The sequence below is a fragment of the Canis lupus genome, chromosome 25 (assembly GCF_003254725.2).
Source record: "Canis lupus dingo isolate Sandy chromosome 25, ASM325472v2, whole genome shotgun sequence".
NCBI classification, from domain to species: Eukaryota; Metazoa; Chordata; class Mammalia; order Carnivora; family Canidae; genus Canis; species Canis lupus.
Genome location: NC_064267.1, coordinates 16,603,418 through 16,620,166, shown reverse-complemented (window position 1 = coordinate 16,620,166; position 16,749 = coordinate 16,603,418).

Sequence of the window (16,749 nt, the reverse complement as noted above, 5' to 3'; positions counted from 1 at the left end):
ACAGCTGTTGCGTGTGTGTTGAGGGGATGGGGGGATGTGGAGGGTGGAGGGGGAGGACAAACATATCCAGATGTCTCTTCATTTCTGTGAGCATTAGATGAAGAAACGAGTAATCTGGGATAAAGATTCATGAACTTGCAGCAAGCAAAACGCAGCGTGTGCACATATTTACATGGATGGGTGAATGGACAGAGGCATATTGTTTGAGGTCAAATTCTGTTTGCTGCATCATTTGACCTTGAAGTGTGCTTTATTTAGATCCACTGCTTGTGGTGGATCCACTGCACGAAAGAGCAGTGAAACTGTGGGCGGGTGGGGAGCTATGCCAGATGGATTCAGAAAGGTGTGTTAGCCACCCAGCCCCACGTAGGTGTGCGTATGTATGTGTGTTATACACGCCACATAATGCCCTGTGTGTCCATAGATGTTTAGCATTTTAGAATTGATATTTTGTTGTTAAAAGTGGAATGGGGAGGGATTACAAGGATAGACAGTGCCTACCTCCTTCAGTATATAGCCCCAAATTTCAGGATTCAGGTTTGCAGAGTGGCCCTGACCACAATAGGTGTGGTTACCGAAGTGTGAACAGTGACCAGGAGTGTGATTTCTTCTTTTACTTACAGTGTGCTTTGCTGACTGCTTTCCTTTAGGTATTTAGGAGAATTCCACCCCCCCCCCAGTTTTACTAAGACCCAATGGGTATGTGTCACTGTATAAGCTGAAGGTGTACAGCATAATGATTTTACTTACATCACCACAATAACTTTAGTTAACCTCCATCATCCAGAAGAATTTTTTGATGTAACATTTTCTTCACCAGAGAGGAACATGTGGAAATAAGAAATAACCTCTTGTATCATTTTCCTTGGAAAGAAAGTGAAAATGAATATTCTTAATGTGTATTCTCCCTCTTGCTTCTATGCTGGCTTAGTCATCAGGTTGAGAGACATTTGGCTCTAAAGTTGGATGAGTATTATGACGGCTACCAGGGAGGCAAATGAAACACCAAAGTGAGGTCTCTTTGTTACTTTGGTTAATGGTAAAAGAAAATTCTGAAGAGTTGTTATTACCCACCAAATGACATTCCATCTTATATCTTGGAAAACATTTTTAAAACCTAATTGAAAAAAATTGTAGGCATACCAAAGATCTCAGGAGCCTGTGGCAAGCTGCACTTATAACTGGCTCTTTTTTTTCCTGTCTCTTCTAAAGATCCTTCTACTGACATAAGAGTTTTTGGTCACGATTCTCATTTATCAGTGGACTTAACCAGGAACATTTGATGCTGGGAACTAAAGAGTTAAAAGAAAAAGTGTAATGAGGACATTCAAAGCTGAATAATTGGTCCTGCCCTCCTCACACAGGGGAAGGACAAGCATTATTGACGGTGTTCGAGTGTTCGTGGCCCAGCTTGGAGAAATGTATTTTTTAAAAACATTCATGCAGGCTTCTTCTAACCATTTTGTGGGGTGTTGCAAAACATTCTGCAAGCTCCACCTGGGTATTGCCTCTGGCTTCTAGAGTATGCATATGTACAGGGTAAATCGACAGCTTTGTGAGATTTTTATTTATGACTAATGAAAAGAGGGCTTTTCTTAGCCTGTGCCAATATTGATTATAACTCTTCTTTCAGAAGGAAGGCGTACTCTGAACATCACTTTATGGTTGACCAAAGTCTCTTTCCCGCCCTGTTTTTCTTTTCTGTCCCTGTCCCTCCCTCCTTGGTTTTGTTGTGTGGAGCTGGCATCAGCAAGAAATAGGCACAATTCCAGATAGCACACACAGCATTTCAACAAACAGGCATCCTGGTGTATTGGATGAACGTGTGGTAAGGAGAGCACCAGGGGCTGTGGGACATAGTGTGCCTGGTACAGACTTAATGGCTGGTGATGTGTCAGGTGAAATATGAAAGCTGATAGGAGGTACAGAAAAAGTTGTAGTCGCTGGCATTCTAATTGTGTCAAAAAAGTACTTTATACTTGGAGAATTTGGGCTCATCGTATTTTTTACTGATGTTCCTTGGATGCCTGTGACTGAGCTTGAGGATGTAAAAGGTGCTGGCTGCTTGGCCAGCATCAGTCTTGGAGGGCTTCCCACTGTTGGTGAAGGGGCATTGCTTCATGGAGATGACCAGACTCAGTTTCTGCATTGGATCAGCTCTGTTGCCCTATCCTTTCTGAGGCTGTGCTCTTTTGCTGGTTCCTGGTAGGTTTCTATCCAGAGGAAGGTGACTCTGTTAGTTTTTGTTAATATTACTCACTACGGTTTTCCCTCTCACATTTGCCTTACATCACAGGCAAAATCCACAATATGATAGTGGTTAAATTATAGGATAATAAAAGAGGTAAAATAGAACATAAATTTTTTAAAAAAGATTTATTTGAGAGAGCAGAGGAGGAGATGAGGGGCAGAGAGAGAGGGAAAGAGAGCATCTAAAGCAGACTTCCTCTAAGTCCAGAGCCTCTAGGCTGGATCCTGTGACCCTAACTAAGATCAGGACCCGAGCTGAAACCAGAGGTCAGATGCTTCACAGACTACCACCTGGGCGTCCTTAAACATAATTTTTAAAACATGCACTTCATTCTTTCAGTAAATATGTATTGAACAACTGCTATAGAACATGGAGCAGTGTTGAGGTTTTAATAGAGAAAAAACCCTAGATGATTCTGATCTTAAATACCAGGGTAGTTTCTATGTCAATGATTATACAAACATACAATACTCGTTTAAGATACTATAGGCCTGGGATGTCCACATTATAAGGCAATTAGGACAACATTGGTAAGTTTCCATGAACTTCACTTTCTTCAACTATGTGGTCGATTTGCAGTAATATATAAAAATTCAGAGGCAACCCCATTCAAATCCTATTGTTCTAAGGAGGATAGCATTTTAAAAGAGTGTCCTCAGATTTGATGATACAGATTTTTTCAATGGATGAGCTTCTTCTTGACAGTAAATGGGTTTCTTTTGAGAGAAAAATCCAAACCAGAGCCGGTTGTTTCATTTCTCCCTCTCTAGGAAAATCCAAAGGAAAAGGCAATGGAATTCTGAAAGTTTATCACTTTTAATGGTGATATCTTTTAACGGTGCCAGAACTCGGTGAAGTTAAAAGAACTGATGAAGCTTGAGGAAATATTTTCCATAGAATTCACCTCACTGAGATATAAATGGGTATATAATCGCAGCTTTAATACCAGAGAGATGAAATGTTACATCTTTCATTGTTGGGGTTCATCACAATCACACACCTGTGGTTAATCAGCTTCTGATTTCCTTGTTGCTTTGCTTCTGTTTCCTTTTCTGTTATAGGAGTGTCCTGCCTTTCCACTCTCCTGGTCTCTTTCTCCCTACTCTACATTTAAAGAGTACACATATTTGGGTCCATGTTATAGGGTAAATAGAACTGACGGAATGTGATGGGTGGTCTTTGCAATTTTCCTAGAAGAGGTTTATGATCCTAAATTTGGCTTAGGAAATGAGGGCTAGTTGAATGAGAGCAGTACTCCAAGCAGGGCATAATGGCAAAGAAGGAAGTTCTCCACCCTTCAGGAGGTAACTGTCCATTACCCTCTCCGGTTGGGTAAGATCTAAGGGCAGGACATTTTCATGATGCTGTCAATTGCCCAATGTCTGAAGTGTGATAGATTCCAGTTATAAATGACTCTTTGATAAATGAGTGGAACATTAGAAATCAGGCTATTTCTCTTGATGATCTACTTCAGAGCAGTAGCTTTAAACTTTGTGGTGACTCTTGGGTGCATATACATGCTTCCTGTTTCTTTCTCCTGGCGTATTTTCCAAGCAAGAAGGCTGAATTCTACTACATTCATCTTAGAGCCTTCATTTGGTTCCAGATGCAGAATACTTATTCCTTTTAACATATAGATATTATGTGGAAGAATTGCATTATTTTAACAATGCTTCCTGTTGAAGGAAGGGAATCAACCTGCCTGAAAATACAGCTTAGTCACCTCTAGCTCATACCCATGAGCCACGGCCCTATTCTGTGTTCCACGTGGTCCTAAATGTGTTCTCAAATGCATTAGTACCTTGAAATGGCTGAACTGCCTCTCAGTGTAGTTGTTCTATGTCCTAATTAGCTGGTTACTGTGGACACTTGGGTCATATTTTTTTTTAAAGTAGCAGAAGTTCAGATTATAGGAAAACTAAAAATAGAAATAACAAAAGTACTGTTGAGTTTGAGTAACTAAAAGTTACTTTTTGTAGTCATGGATCACATTTGGTGCTTTTAGTTTTTTTTAACAAACTTTTAAAAATCGCTCAACTGTGGAGTTTTATTCTTAGATAAACCCATAATTCTTCAATATGTCTAGGTAATGCCTAATGGATGATTTAGAACCTGACCAAAATTTAAAAGAAGGGAACTTTTCATTGAAATGAATTAATCTATTCAGCAAGTAATTATTGTTATATACTTTATTCGAGGGATTATGAAAATAAAAACAATTGATAAAATTTGTTTTCATATATAGTATGACTATATATTCACTTGGCTTATGCCTACCCCTTGTAAAAGTGTGATAAACTAATTGTCATTAAGTTTTTCTTCTTATATAAAATATTACTTCTTGGAGAAGAGACCTAGGGTGTGATTTGAAGCAGAGTACCATCTCTCTAAAGAAGGTACTTAAAAAAAAATAAGGCAGGTACTTTAAATAATGGACATATGCCATTTGAAGATCTTTTGGTTTTCATTCAACGGGGTGCTTAAAATTGTTCAAAAAGGAATTCTTTCTTGGTTTCACTTTGAATTAAAAAATGTCTCTGAAAAATAAAACATGCATTAAGTTAATATGATGTAATTTATCATACCTTGTTGGCATGTTTTATAATGTTTAGTCTATATTTTTAGTTTAGAACAGCAGTTAAGTTTCAAAATTGCTATGTGACTGTATTTATCTCAGAATCATGTGATGGCTTGTCATGAGGCTATCTTATTTGGGAACCACACCCAATGGTTCTGAGCACACTCAAGGAACTATATTAAGGAGCATGTGACAAATGTATGACCAATTTATAAATACATTTGATTAGTATTTCTCTAGAAAGGGGCTGTACACTGATGAATACATAAGTATAAGGAAATAACCTCAGGATAGAGAAAAGACCACCCTATGAGGTGGCCCTCCAACAGTACTTGGAGTTCACAAAGAATAGTGCCTCTTTCTACCAGCCAGACTAGAAAACCTCAAGATTCATAGGGCACTGGGTACAGTACACAGAAGGGTCTTGCCTCAGTTGTGAAGAATAATGAGCTTCAGACTAAATACTATTGCAGTCCCAGCTAAAGTATTTCATTTATTATTTTATTTATTTATTTTCATCTAATGTTTATTTTTAAAATATTTATTTATTTGAGAAGGAGAGAGAGAGAGAGATTGAGAGAGAGAGCACAAATGGGGAGAGGGGCAGAGGGAGATGGAGAAGGAAACTCTCCATTGAGCAGGGAGCCTGATGCAGGGCTTGATCCCAGGACCCCAAGATCATGACCTGAGCCAAAGTCAGATGCTTAACTGACTGAGACACCCAGGTGCCCCTTATTTAACATATTTTAAAAGAAACACCAAGAAGGATCAAACTATTTTAAGCCAACTTCATCCTAGAACAAGGCACAATAAAATTTATGGGAATAAAAAATATCTAGCACCCAGCAAGATAAAATACATATTTGTCATCTAATTAAAATCACCAGACATACAAAGAAGCAGGAAAATACAACCTATAATGAGAAGGAAAAAATCATTCAATTCAATCTGATGTAGAACTGACAAATAGAATAAACAGAACAATAAATTGAAATTATTATAACTATATTACATATTTTAAGAGGATTTTGGGACAAGGAAGGTACAAAACAAGATTACAACTTGACTTCTAGAGGTGAAAAGCACAGTGTGTGATATGAAAAATACATTGGATGGGATTAATGGTAGATTAGACATTGCAAAATAGAAGGTACATGCACTCAAAATTATAGCAATAGAAACTAAAAGGAAGACAGAGGAGAAGAGAAAAAAATATCGAATAGAGCATCAGTGAGCTGTGGACAATCTCAAGCAGCTTAATATAATTGGGATCCTCAAAGGAGAGGAGGGAGGGGAAGAAACAAAAAAATTTGAATAAATTATGACCAGAAAGTTTCTAAATTTGGCAGTAACTACAAACACAAAGATCCAAGATGCTTAGTGAAACTAAAGCATAATAAATGTGAAAACCAAAACAACAGTGCACCAAGGCACATAATAATCAAATTGCTGACAACTAGTGATAAGAGAAAAAATATTAAAAGCAACCAGTTAGAAAAAAACACATAATACATACAGAGGAACAAAGTTAAGGATAACAGCTTTTCAGAAACAAAGTAAGCAGTAAGACAGAAGAGTGACATCCTTAAGGTATGGAAAGAACAAATTTGTTGAACAAGAGTTATATACCCAGCAACAATGTATTTCAAAAACAAAGGTGAAGATTTTTTCTGACATACGAAAACTGAAATAATTTATCATCAGTTGATCCATTCTGTAAGAAATATTGTAGATATTAATTGTAATGTTAAAAATTCTAAAATCTTAAAATCCTTCAGGAAGAAGAAAACCACATTGGAATTATGGATCTATACCAAGGAATGAAAAGCACCAGAAATAACTACATGGGCAAATACATAAGAATTTTCTTATTTAAATCTCTTAAGAAGATAATTGACTGTTTAACAAAAATAGTAACAATGTGCTGTAGGGTTTATCACACATGTAAAAGTCAAATGCACGACAGCAATAGCATAAACCAGGAAGGGGATAAATTGAAGTATGTTATTGTAATGTTCCCATACTATATATCCATAAACTGGTATAATATCACAGTAAGTTAAAGATGTGTGGTATAAAACTCTAAATCACTAAAATGATAAAAAAGAGTTATAATAAGATGATAGGTTTGAATCTATCCATACTAATAATCACATTAAAAGTAAATGGTACAAATATCCCCAAACAGAGATAGATTGGATTTAAAAAAGCAAAATTCAGTTATATACTACCTATAAGAAACAAACTTTAAAGACACAAATGGATTAAAAGTAAAAAGATGGAAATATAAAAAGTAAAAGATGGAAAAATATATACCATGCTAAAATCCTACAAAAGAAAAAAAAGAGAGGCTATATTAACATCAAACAAAGCCGTTTTCACATCAAAGCATGATATCAAGGATAAAGAAGCTCATCTCATAATGAAAAAAGGAGTCTCTTCATCAAGAGAACATAAAAATCCAAAATATTTGTGTGCCTAATAAATAAAACTTCAACATACATGCAATGAAATGTGATAAAACTGCAAGGAGAAATAGTCAAATTCACAATTATAATTTGAGATTTCCATAACCTTCTTAAATAATGGATAGAACAAGTAGAAAATCATTAAGAATATAGGATATTTGAGCAACACTATCACCCAGTTTGACCTAATTGACATTTATAGAACACTTACCCTTGGCCCCCAGAACAGAGTATATATTCTTTTTTAAGTGGCCAAGGAATATTTTTAAAGATACTCTGAGCCATAAAACTAATCTCAATAAATTTAAAATAATTTAAGTCATACAAAGTATGTTCTCTGATCACAATAGAATTCAACTAGCTTAAAGGTCTCTGGATGATCTGAAATACTGAAAACTAAATAACATACTTCTAAACAATACTGAAGAAGAAATTAGAAGTGAAAATTTAAAGTGGTTTGAAGTGAATACAAACAAATTAAAATACAACACATCAAAAAGTGTGGAAAACTGCTAAATTAATACTTGGAGGGTAATTTGTAGAAATAACTTCCTATATTAGAAAAGAAGGAAGTTCTCAAATCAATTATCTCAAATTCCATCTTAAGAAACTAGAACAATAAAAGGAAATAAACCTAAAGTAAGCAGAATAAAGGAAAAATAAAGGTTGGAGAAGAAATTGATGAAATAGAGAACATAAAAACTGTAGAAAAAAATAATGAAACCCAAAGCTGTTTTTTTGATAAGATTAATAAAAGTCAATAAATCTTTAGCCAAACTGATCAGGAAAAAAAGAAAACACAAATTTATAGATATCAAGAGGATGAGGTGACATTGCCACAGATTCTACAGATGTTAAAATAAAATAAAGGAATATTAGAAACAATTGCTAATGTTTAATGTTGAATAAATTAAACAATTTAGATTAAATGGACAAATTCCTTGAAATTGTAAACTACTAAATAACAAAGCTGACCCAAGAAGCTGTAGATTACATGAATAGCCCTATTTTTATTAATATTTATCATATTTAAAATTTAATACAATATTATTAATGTAATAAATTAATATACATACATACATGACAATTTATATTAATATTCATTAGTAAATTCATAATTAACTTTACGTTAGTAGTTAAAAACCTTCCCACAAATTAAACTCTGGGTTCAGAGGCATAATTGGTAAATTCTACCAAACGCTTAAGGAAAAAGTAATACAATTTTAAAGTAAACTCAGAAAATTGAAGTAAAGAAATTACTTTAAAATTTGTTTTGTGAATTAATACAAATAAGGGCATGGTAAGAGGAGAAAGTGACAGTATCCCTCATGAACATAGACGTAAACACTATTTTTTTGTATATTTTTTTTTATTGGAGTTCGATTAGCCAACATATAGTGTAACACCCAGTGCTCATCCCATCAAGTGCCCCCCTCAGTGCCCGTCACCCAGTCACCCCATCCCCCTGCCCACCTCCCCTTCCACTACCCCTTGTTCGTTTCCCAGAGTTAGGAGTCTCTCATGTTCTGTCACCCTCGCTGATATTTCCCACTCATTTTCTCTCCTTTCCCCTATAATCCCTTTTACTATTTTTTATATTCCCCATATGAGTGAACCCATATAATGTTTGTCCTTCTCTGACTGACTTACTTCACTCAGCATAATGCCCTCCAGTTCCATCCATGTTGAAGCAAATGGTGGGTATTCATCCTTTCTGATGGCTGAGTAATATTCCATTGTATACATAGACCACATCTTCTTTATCCATTCATCTGTCAATGGACACCGAGGCTCCTTCTACAGTTTGGCTATTGTATACATTGCTGCTATAAACATTGGGGTGCAGGTGTCCTGCTGTTTCACTGCATCTGTCTCTTTGGGGTAAATCCCCAGCAGTGCAATTGCTGGGTTGTAGGGTAGCTCTATTTTTAACTCTTTGAGGAACCTCCACACAGTTTTCCAGAGTGGCTGCACCAGTTCACATTCCCACCAACAGTGCCAGAGGGTTCCCCTTTCTCTACAACCTCTCCAACATTTGTTGTTTCCTGTCTTGTTAATTGTCACCATTCTCACTGGTGTGAGGTGGTATCTCATTGTGGTTTTGATTTGTATTTCCCGGATGGCCAGTGATGCAGAGCATTTTCTCATGTGCTTGTTGGCCATGTGTATGTCTTCTTTGGGGAAATGTCTGTTCATGTCTTTTGCCCATTTCATGATTGGATTGTTTGTTTCTTTGCTGTTGAGTTTAATAAGTTCTTTATAGATCTTGGATACTAGCCCTTTATCTGATCTGTCATTTGAAAATATCTTCTCCCATTCTGTAGGTTGTCTTTTAGTTTTGTTGACTGTTTCTTTTGCTGTGCAGAAGCTTTTTATCTTGATTAAGTCCCAATAGTTCATTTTTGCTTTTGTTTCTCTTGTCCTCATAGATATATCTTGGAAGAAGTTGCTGTGGCCAAGTTCAAAAAGGGTGTTGCCTGTGTTCTCCTCTAGGAGAATCTTGATGGAATCTTGTCTCACATTTAGATCTTTTATCCATTTTGAGTGTATCTTTGGGTATGGTGTAAGAGAATGGCCTAATTTCATTCTTCTGCACATGGCTGTCCAATTTTCCCAGCACCATTTATTGAAAAGACTGTCCTTTTTTCAGTGGATAGTCTTTTCTACTTTGTCAAATATTAGTTGACCATAGAGTTGAGGGTACATTTCTGGGTTCTCTATTCTGTTCCATTGATATATGTGTCTGTTTTTGTGCCAGTACCACACTGTCTTGATGATCACAGCTCTGTAGTACAACTTGAAATCCGGCATTGTGATGCCCCTGGCTCTGGTTTTCTTTTTCAATATTCCCTTGGCTATTCGGGATCTTTTCTGATTCCACACAAATCTTAAGATAATTTGTTCCAACTGTCTGAAGAAAGTCCATGGTATTTTGGTAGGGATTGCATTGAACGTGTAAATTGCCCTGGGTAGCATACATTTTTCACAATATTAATTCTTCCAACCCATGAGCATGGAATATTTTTCCATCTCTTTGTGTCTTCCTCTATTTCTTTCAGAAGTATTCTGTAGTTTTTAGGGTATAGATCCTTTACCTCTTTGGTTGGGTTTATTCCTAGGTATCTTATGGTTTCGGGTGCAATTGTAAATGGGATTGACTCCTTAATTTCTCTTTCTTCAGTCTCATTGTTAGTGTATAGAAATGCCACTGATTTCTGGGCATTGAATTTGTATCCTGCCACATTGCCAAATTGCTGTATGAGTTTTAGCAATCTTGGGGTGGAGTTTTTTGGGTTTTCTATGCACAGTATCATGTAATCTGCGAAGAGGGAGAGTTGGCTTCTCTGCCAATTTGAATGCCTTTTATTTCTTTTTGTTGTCTGATTGCTGAGGCTAGGACTTCTAGTACTATGTTGAATAGCAGTGGTGAGAGTGGACATTCCTGTTGTGTTTGTGATCTTAGGGGAAAGGCTCCCAGTGTTTCCCCATTGAGAATAATATTTGCTCTGGGCTTTTCGTAGATGGCTTTTAAGATGCTGAGGAATGTTCCCTCTATCCCTATACTCTGAAGAGTTTTGATCGGGAATGGATGCTGTATTTTGTCAAATGCTTTCTCTGCATCTATTGAGAGGATCATATGGTCTTGTTTTTCTTCTTGTTGATGTGACTTATCACGTTGATTGTTTTATGAGTGTTGTACCAACCTTGCATCCCAGGCATAAATCCCACTTGGTCATGGTGAATAATCTTCTTAATGTACTGTTGGATCCTATCAGTATCTTGTTGAGAATTTTTGCATCTGTGTTCATCAGGGATATTGGTCTATAATTTTCCTTTTTGGTGGGGTCTTTGTCTTGTTTTGGAATTAAGGTGATGCTGGCCTCATAAAACGAGTTTGGAAGTATTGCATCCCTTTCTATCCTTCAGAACAGCTTTAGTAGAATAGGTATTGTTTTTTCTTTAAACGTTCGATAGACATAAATATTCTAAATATAATTTTAGCAAATTGAATCCAACAATATGTAAAATGGATCATATATCATGTCGAAGTAGGATTTATCCCAAGAATACATGGTTGATTTACCAATTAAAAATCAATCAATGTAATTCATCTTATTGCCAAGCTAAAAAAGATAACATTATCATCTTAATAGACACCACTAAAAGCATTTGAGAAAATTAAAATAATTCCTGATAGAATCCTCGGCAAATTAGGAATAGGGAATAAATCCCCTCACTATGATGAAAGGTCTACAAGGACACTACATAAACATCATACTTACCAAAGACTGACTGCTATACTTCAAAATTGAGGAAGAGGACAAGGATGTCCTGTCTTACCACTAGAGATCCTAGCCAGAGTCATGAGGCAAGAAAAGAAGTACAAGATATCCATATTGGAAAGTAGGAAGATGTCTTTCTTTGGCAAGTGACACAATCATCTATGTAGAAAATTTGATGATATCCACAGAAAAGCTACTAGACTTAAAAAAATTAGTTTAGCAAGACTGTAGGATGCAGGATCAATATACAAAAAAATCAATCGTATTTCTGCAAATTCTTAATGGATAATCAGATGTTGAAATAAAACAACATTTAACAGGATAAAAATATTTAGGGGTAAATATGACAAAAGATAGTTGAGATAAATTCGCTGCCAACCACAAAACAGGGTTGAGATAAATGAAAGAAGGTCTAGATAAATGGAAAGATACAGGGCAGTCCAGGTGGCTCAGTGGTTTAGCGCCACCTTCAGCCCAGGATGTGATCCAGGAGACCAGGGATCAAGTCCCAGGTCAGTCGGTCTCCCCACATGGAGCCTGCTTCTTCCTCTGCCTGTGTCTCTGCCTCTCTCTCTCTCTCTCATGAATAAATAAAATCTTAAAAAAAATAAAAAAATATATTTATTACTCTCTATCTTAGAAAACAAACATCCATGAAGAAAATGTAAGTTAGCAATAAAATCACTGAAAAATAGATTTGATATGCTAAATTCATTATTTTCTATATACTTTAAAAAATGAAGCCTTTCTAAGAGCAATTTTACGTATACAACAAAATTGAGGGGAGGTTTCAGGGATATCCCATATGCCTCTTGCCTGCACACATGCATAGTCTTCCCCATTATCAACATCCCTCATAAAAGTTGTACATTTGTTACAATTGATGAACCTACACTGTCACTTCATAATCAAAGTCCATAAATTATATTACAGTTCACTCTTGTTATATGTTTAATGGGCTTGGACAAATGTATAATGACATGTATTTATCATTATAATATCACAGAGTATTTTCACTGCCCCCTAAGCCATTTGTGTTTTGCTTATTTATTCCTCCACCCCTCAAACCCCTGGCAATCACTGATATTTTTATTGTCTCAATTGCTTTGCTTTTTCCGGAATGTTGTATCATACAGCATGTAGTGCTTTTAGATCGGCTACTTTCACCGATCTTAATACTGTACACTGAAGTTTCGTTCATGTCTGATAGCTCTTTCCTTTCTTTCTTTCTTTCTTTCTTTCTTTCTTTCTTTCTTTCTTTCTTCTTTCTTTCTCTTCCTTCTTCTTTCTTTCTTTCTTTCTTTCTTTCTTTCTTTCTTTCTTTCTTTCTTCCTTTCTTTCTTTCTTTCTTTCTTTCTTTCTTTCTTTCTTTCTTTCTTTCTTTCTTTCTTTCTTTCTTTCTTTCTTTCTCTCTTTCTTTCCTTCACCTTAAATGCTATCTCCTTGCCTGCATGTACCACAGTTTATCCAGTCACCTACTGAAGGGCATCTTGGTTGCTTCCAGGTTTTTGGCAATTATGAATAAAGCTCCTATAAACATTTGGGTGCAGGTTTTTGTGTGGACACTAGTTTTCAAGTCCTTTGGGAAAATATCAAGGATTATAATAGCTGGATCATACGGCAAAAGTATGTTTAGTTTTGTAAGAACCATCAAACTGTCTTCCAAATTGTGTACTATTTTGCATTCCCATGAGTAGTGAAGGAGAGTTTCTGTTGCTGTACATCCTTGTCAGCATGGACAGCTAATTTTTGACAAAGGTGCAAAGGGAATTCCGTGGAGAAAGACAGCTTTTCAACAAATGGTGTGCAACAATTGGATATCCATTTGCAAAAGATTAAATTCACAACCTTGTATACAGAAATTAACTCAAAATGGATCATTGACCTAAAACATCAAACAAAAAACTATAAAACTTCTAGAATTAAACAAAGGAAAAGTTATTGGTGATGTTAGGTAAATATTTCTCAGATACAACACAGAAAAGGCACAATTTCTTTCAAAGATACTATTAAGAGAATGAAAAGGAAGTCACAGTCTGCAAAGTATGTGTAGACTTATATGTTCCAGGGATTTTATCCCTTATATAACTATCAAAACTCAAGAAAATGGGCAAATTATTTGAATAGACACTTCACCAAAGAATTTATGAATGGCATGTAAATGCATTAAAAGATACCCAACATCATTGTTCATTAGGGAAATGTAAAATAAAACCAGAAAGAGATAGATACTATTACATACCTATTAAAGTGATGAAGATTAAAAAAAAAAAAGACCATTCTAAGTGTTGGTGAGAATTTGAAGGAACTGGAAGTCTCATGTACAGCTGGTGTATGTAAAATTTTATAATCTCTTCGGAAAACATTTTGTTGCTTTCTTAACGCACTAAACATATATTAACTCTATGATCCAGCTATTCTACTCCTATGTATGTACTCCATAGAAATATAAGCATATGCTCATAAAAAAGACATACACAGCTTTTAAAATAATAGCCAAAAACCCTGGAACACACCCAAATGTACACTGCAGGTGAATGAGTAAACTATAGATTGTGTATACCCTGGAATACTGCCCAAAAATATAAACAAACAAATTACTGAAATAAGCTGCAGCATTGATGAATCTCAAAACAGTTCTACTAAATGAAAGAAGCTAGACAAAAAGGAATATGTACTATATGATTCCATTTAAGCAAAATTCTAGAAAATTCAGTCTGAGGTAGAGTTATATAAAGTGGTTGTCTGGAGATGAGTAGGATAGGCAGGAGTAGGAGGAAGAACTTATGAGGGACATGGGGAGACTTTTAGAATGATGGATGTGTTGTTAATGATCCTGATTTCCTGGAAGAGTGTAAATAGGTCCAACTTATAAAATTATGTAGGTTCGTGTAGTTTATTGTATGCCAATTACACCACAATGAAAATATAAACAATATGAAATGATTGCAAACAATATCAACTTTCCAGAGCCATTACATAGATAAAATGGTATGATGGATATTAGTGTGAGCCTGGCACATCAGGGAATCCAAAAATAAGTCAGCTCTCCTTACTTACACCTATAGCCTGATGTTTTCCCATCAAGGAAGAACTCCAAAATTTGCTAACTAGCAGGCAAAGGGAGAAGAATTCTGAGGAAGGGAAAGAGTATTAAAATATTTGTGTTTTATGACTGTTTTGAACTCAAGTGATCAGCCAGAGAAGGGCAGATGAATCTGAGGATGAGCATTTCCTGATGTACAATGGCTGAGAAAGTGGCCCCCACCTCAGTCTTAATGAAGCTTCATAGGGGGATGGCACACTATTCCTTAGGAGAGAGAGAGACTTGACTTAAAGTGTGCAAAAAAGGAGATGTGGAAGCAAAACAAAAAAACCAACAGTAAAATCAAAATGTGTATGTAGTATCATATAGAGTCCCTTTTTGGGGATGCTTTGTAATGATTAATTCTATATTTTTAGTTCGGAACAGGAGTTAAGTTTCAAAATTCCTGTTTAGCTGTTTTTATCTCAGAAACACGTGACAGCTTGTCACGAGGCTAAATTGGGAACCACACCCGATGGTTCTGAACACACTCAAGGAACTATATTAAGGGCTATGTGACAAATGTATGAACAGATTAAAAACCCATTTGATTAGCTACTGTTGTCTAGAAAGGGCTGAGTATTTGAAGCAAATGCCAGAATTCAGACCATGCTGTGAAGTTTGTGAGAGATTAGAGGAAAGAATTAATACAGTGTGTATCCAATGACAGAATTATCCTTTCTACCTCACATTCGAGATATAATATTTAATATTTAAGACATGACATGAAAGTCAAGACCATTGGGTTATGGATTAATGGTCTGAAAACAAGTTATATGTAAAGGAGAGGAGAGCCAATCAGAGCCTCAACTTTCTTTTCTACAACTAGAATGAGAACTTTTCACTTGGTGGGCAGTAAATAAATAAATCAGCTATGGTTTGTTTCAATAGAAACTAAACCAATATGTGCCTTGCGGTATATAGCATTGTGCCTACACTAAATGGGAATCTACTGGACTTAAGAATCACATGTTCCAACTGTGCTGATTAATTATTTGAAAAAGAGATTGAGAACCCGGTGAAACATTAATCATACTGGTGTCAATTCACATTTGGGTGATATTAATTTATAAAGCATATTTATTTGCATTTTTCAGGGGATGGAAGATTAATGAGATGAATAGACATTTTAAGAATAGTGGAATTGCCACTAGTATCATTTTCAACATTTACTAGATAGCTATTCTCCACCAAGCCACTTAGCACTGGGTTTAAAAGTACCGACTCTGTAATCAGGTTGCCTGGCTTTGAACCCCATCTCCACCACTTATTCCAACTTTGTGGCCTGGGACAAAGCTGTGTGCCTCTTTGTGCCTGAGCTTGGTCCTCTATTCCTACCTGCCCAGTGTTTCTTGTCAGGATGAAGGACGTGAGGATCTGTAAAGTATTTTCAACACAGTAAGCACTCATCAGATCTCAGCTATCCTCATGTACCTTGCTTTTGAATCCTTAAGATAACATGACAAGGAACTTACTGTCCTTGCTTTACAGAGAGCAAACTAGCTAGTTCATGCTCTATCTGTGTTTGTACCTAGGCTTTCGGACTTTGGCTCAAGCTTTTCTCCTTTATATTGTATTACAACATAAGAAGGGTGCTGTTTGCTAAGATTTCTTTTTTTTTGGAAATTCCCACCTAGCATTTTTCTTAAATCATAGTGGATTTCCGTGTGCTCCTCCTGACTCTGCTTTGGCAGTCCAAACTTGCAGTCTGGACTGTCCTTTGCAAGCTGCAGTGCCTCTTGGAATGCAAAGCAGAGGGAAGGCACAATCCCATTCACCTTCACCACATTCCAGAGTGGTGAAGTGATGACCCAGCATTAGCTTCTTGTTCTTCTCCTTCTTCTTTTGTTCCTCCTCCTCCTATTAGTTTGAAACAAACATAAGCAAGAGAAGTGGTGACTTGATTTGGTTCTGTTTCCCCTGAGAGTGAGAGACAATCTACCTTAGAAGACAGTGATCTAATTTTCCCTTTATGTATCCCAATCACATGCACACTTCTTTCTGTTAAATCTTCTGAGTGTGTTTACTTCATCTTCATACAGAGGAGATCTGGCCTATGGGTAACCCAGGAATCCTGATATAGT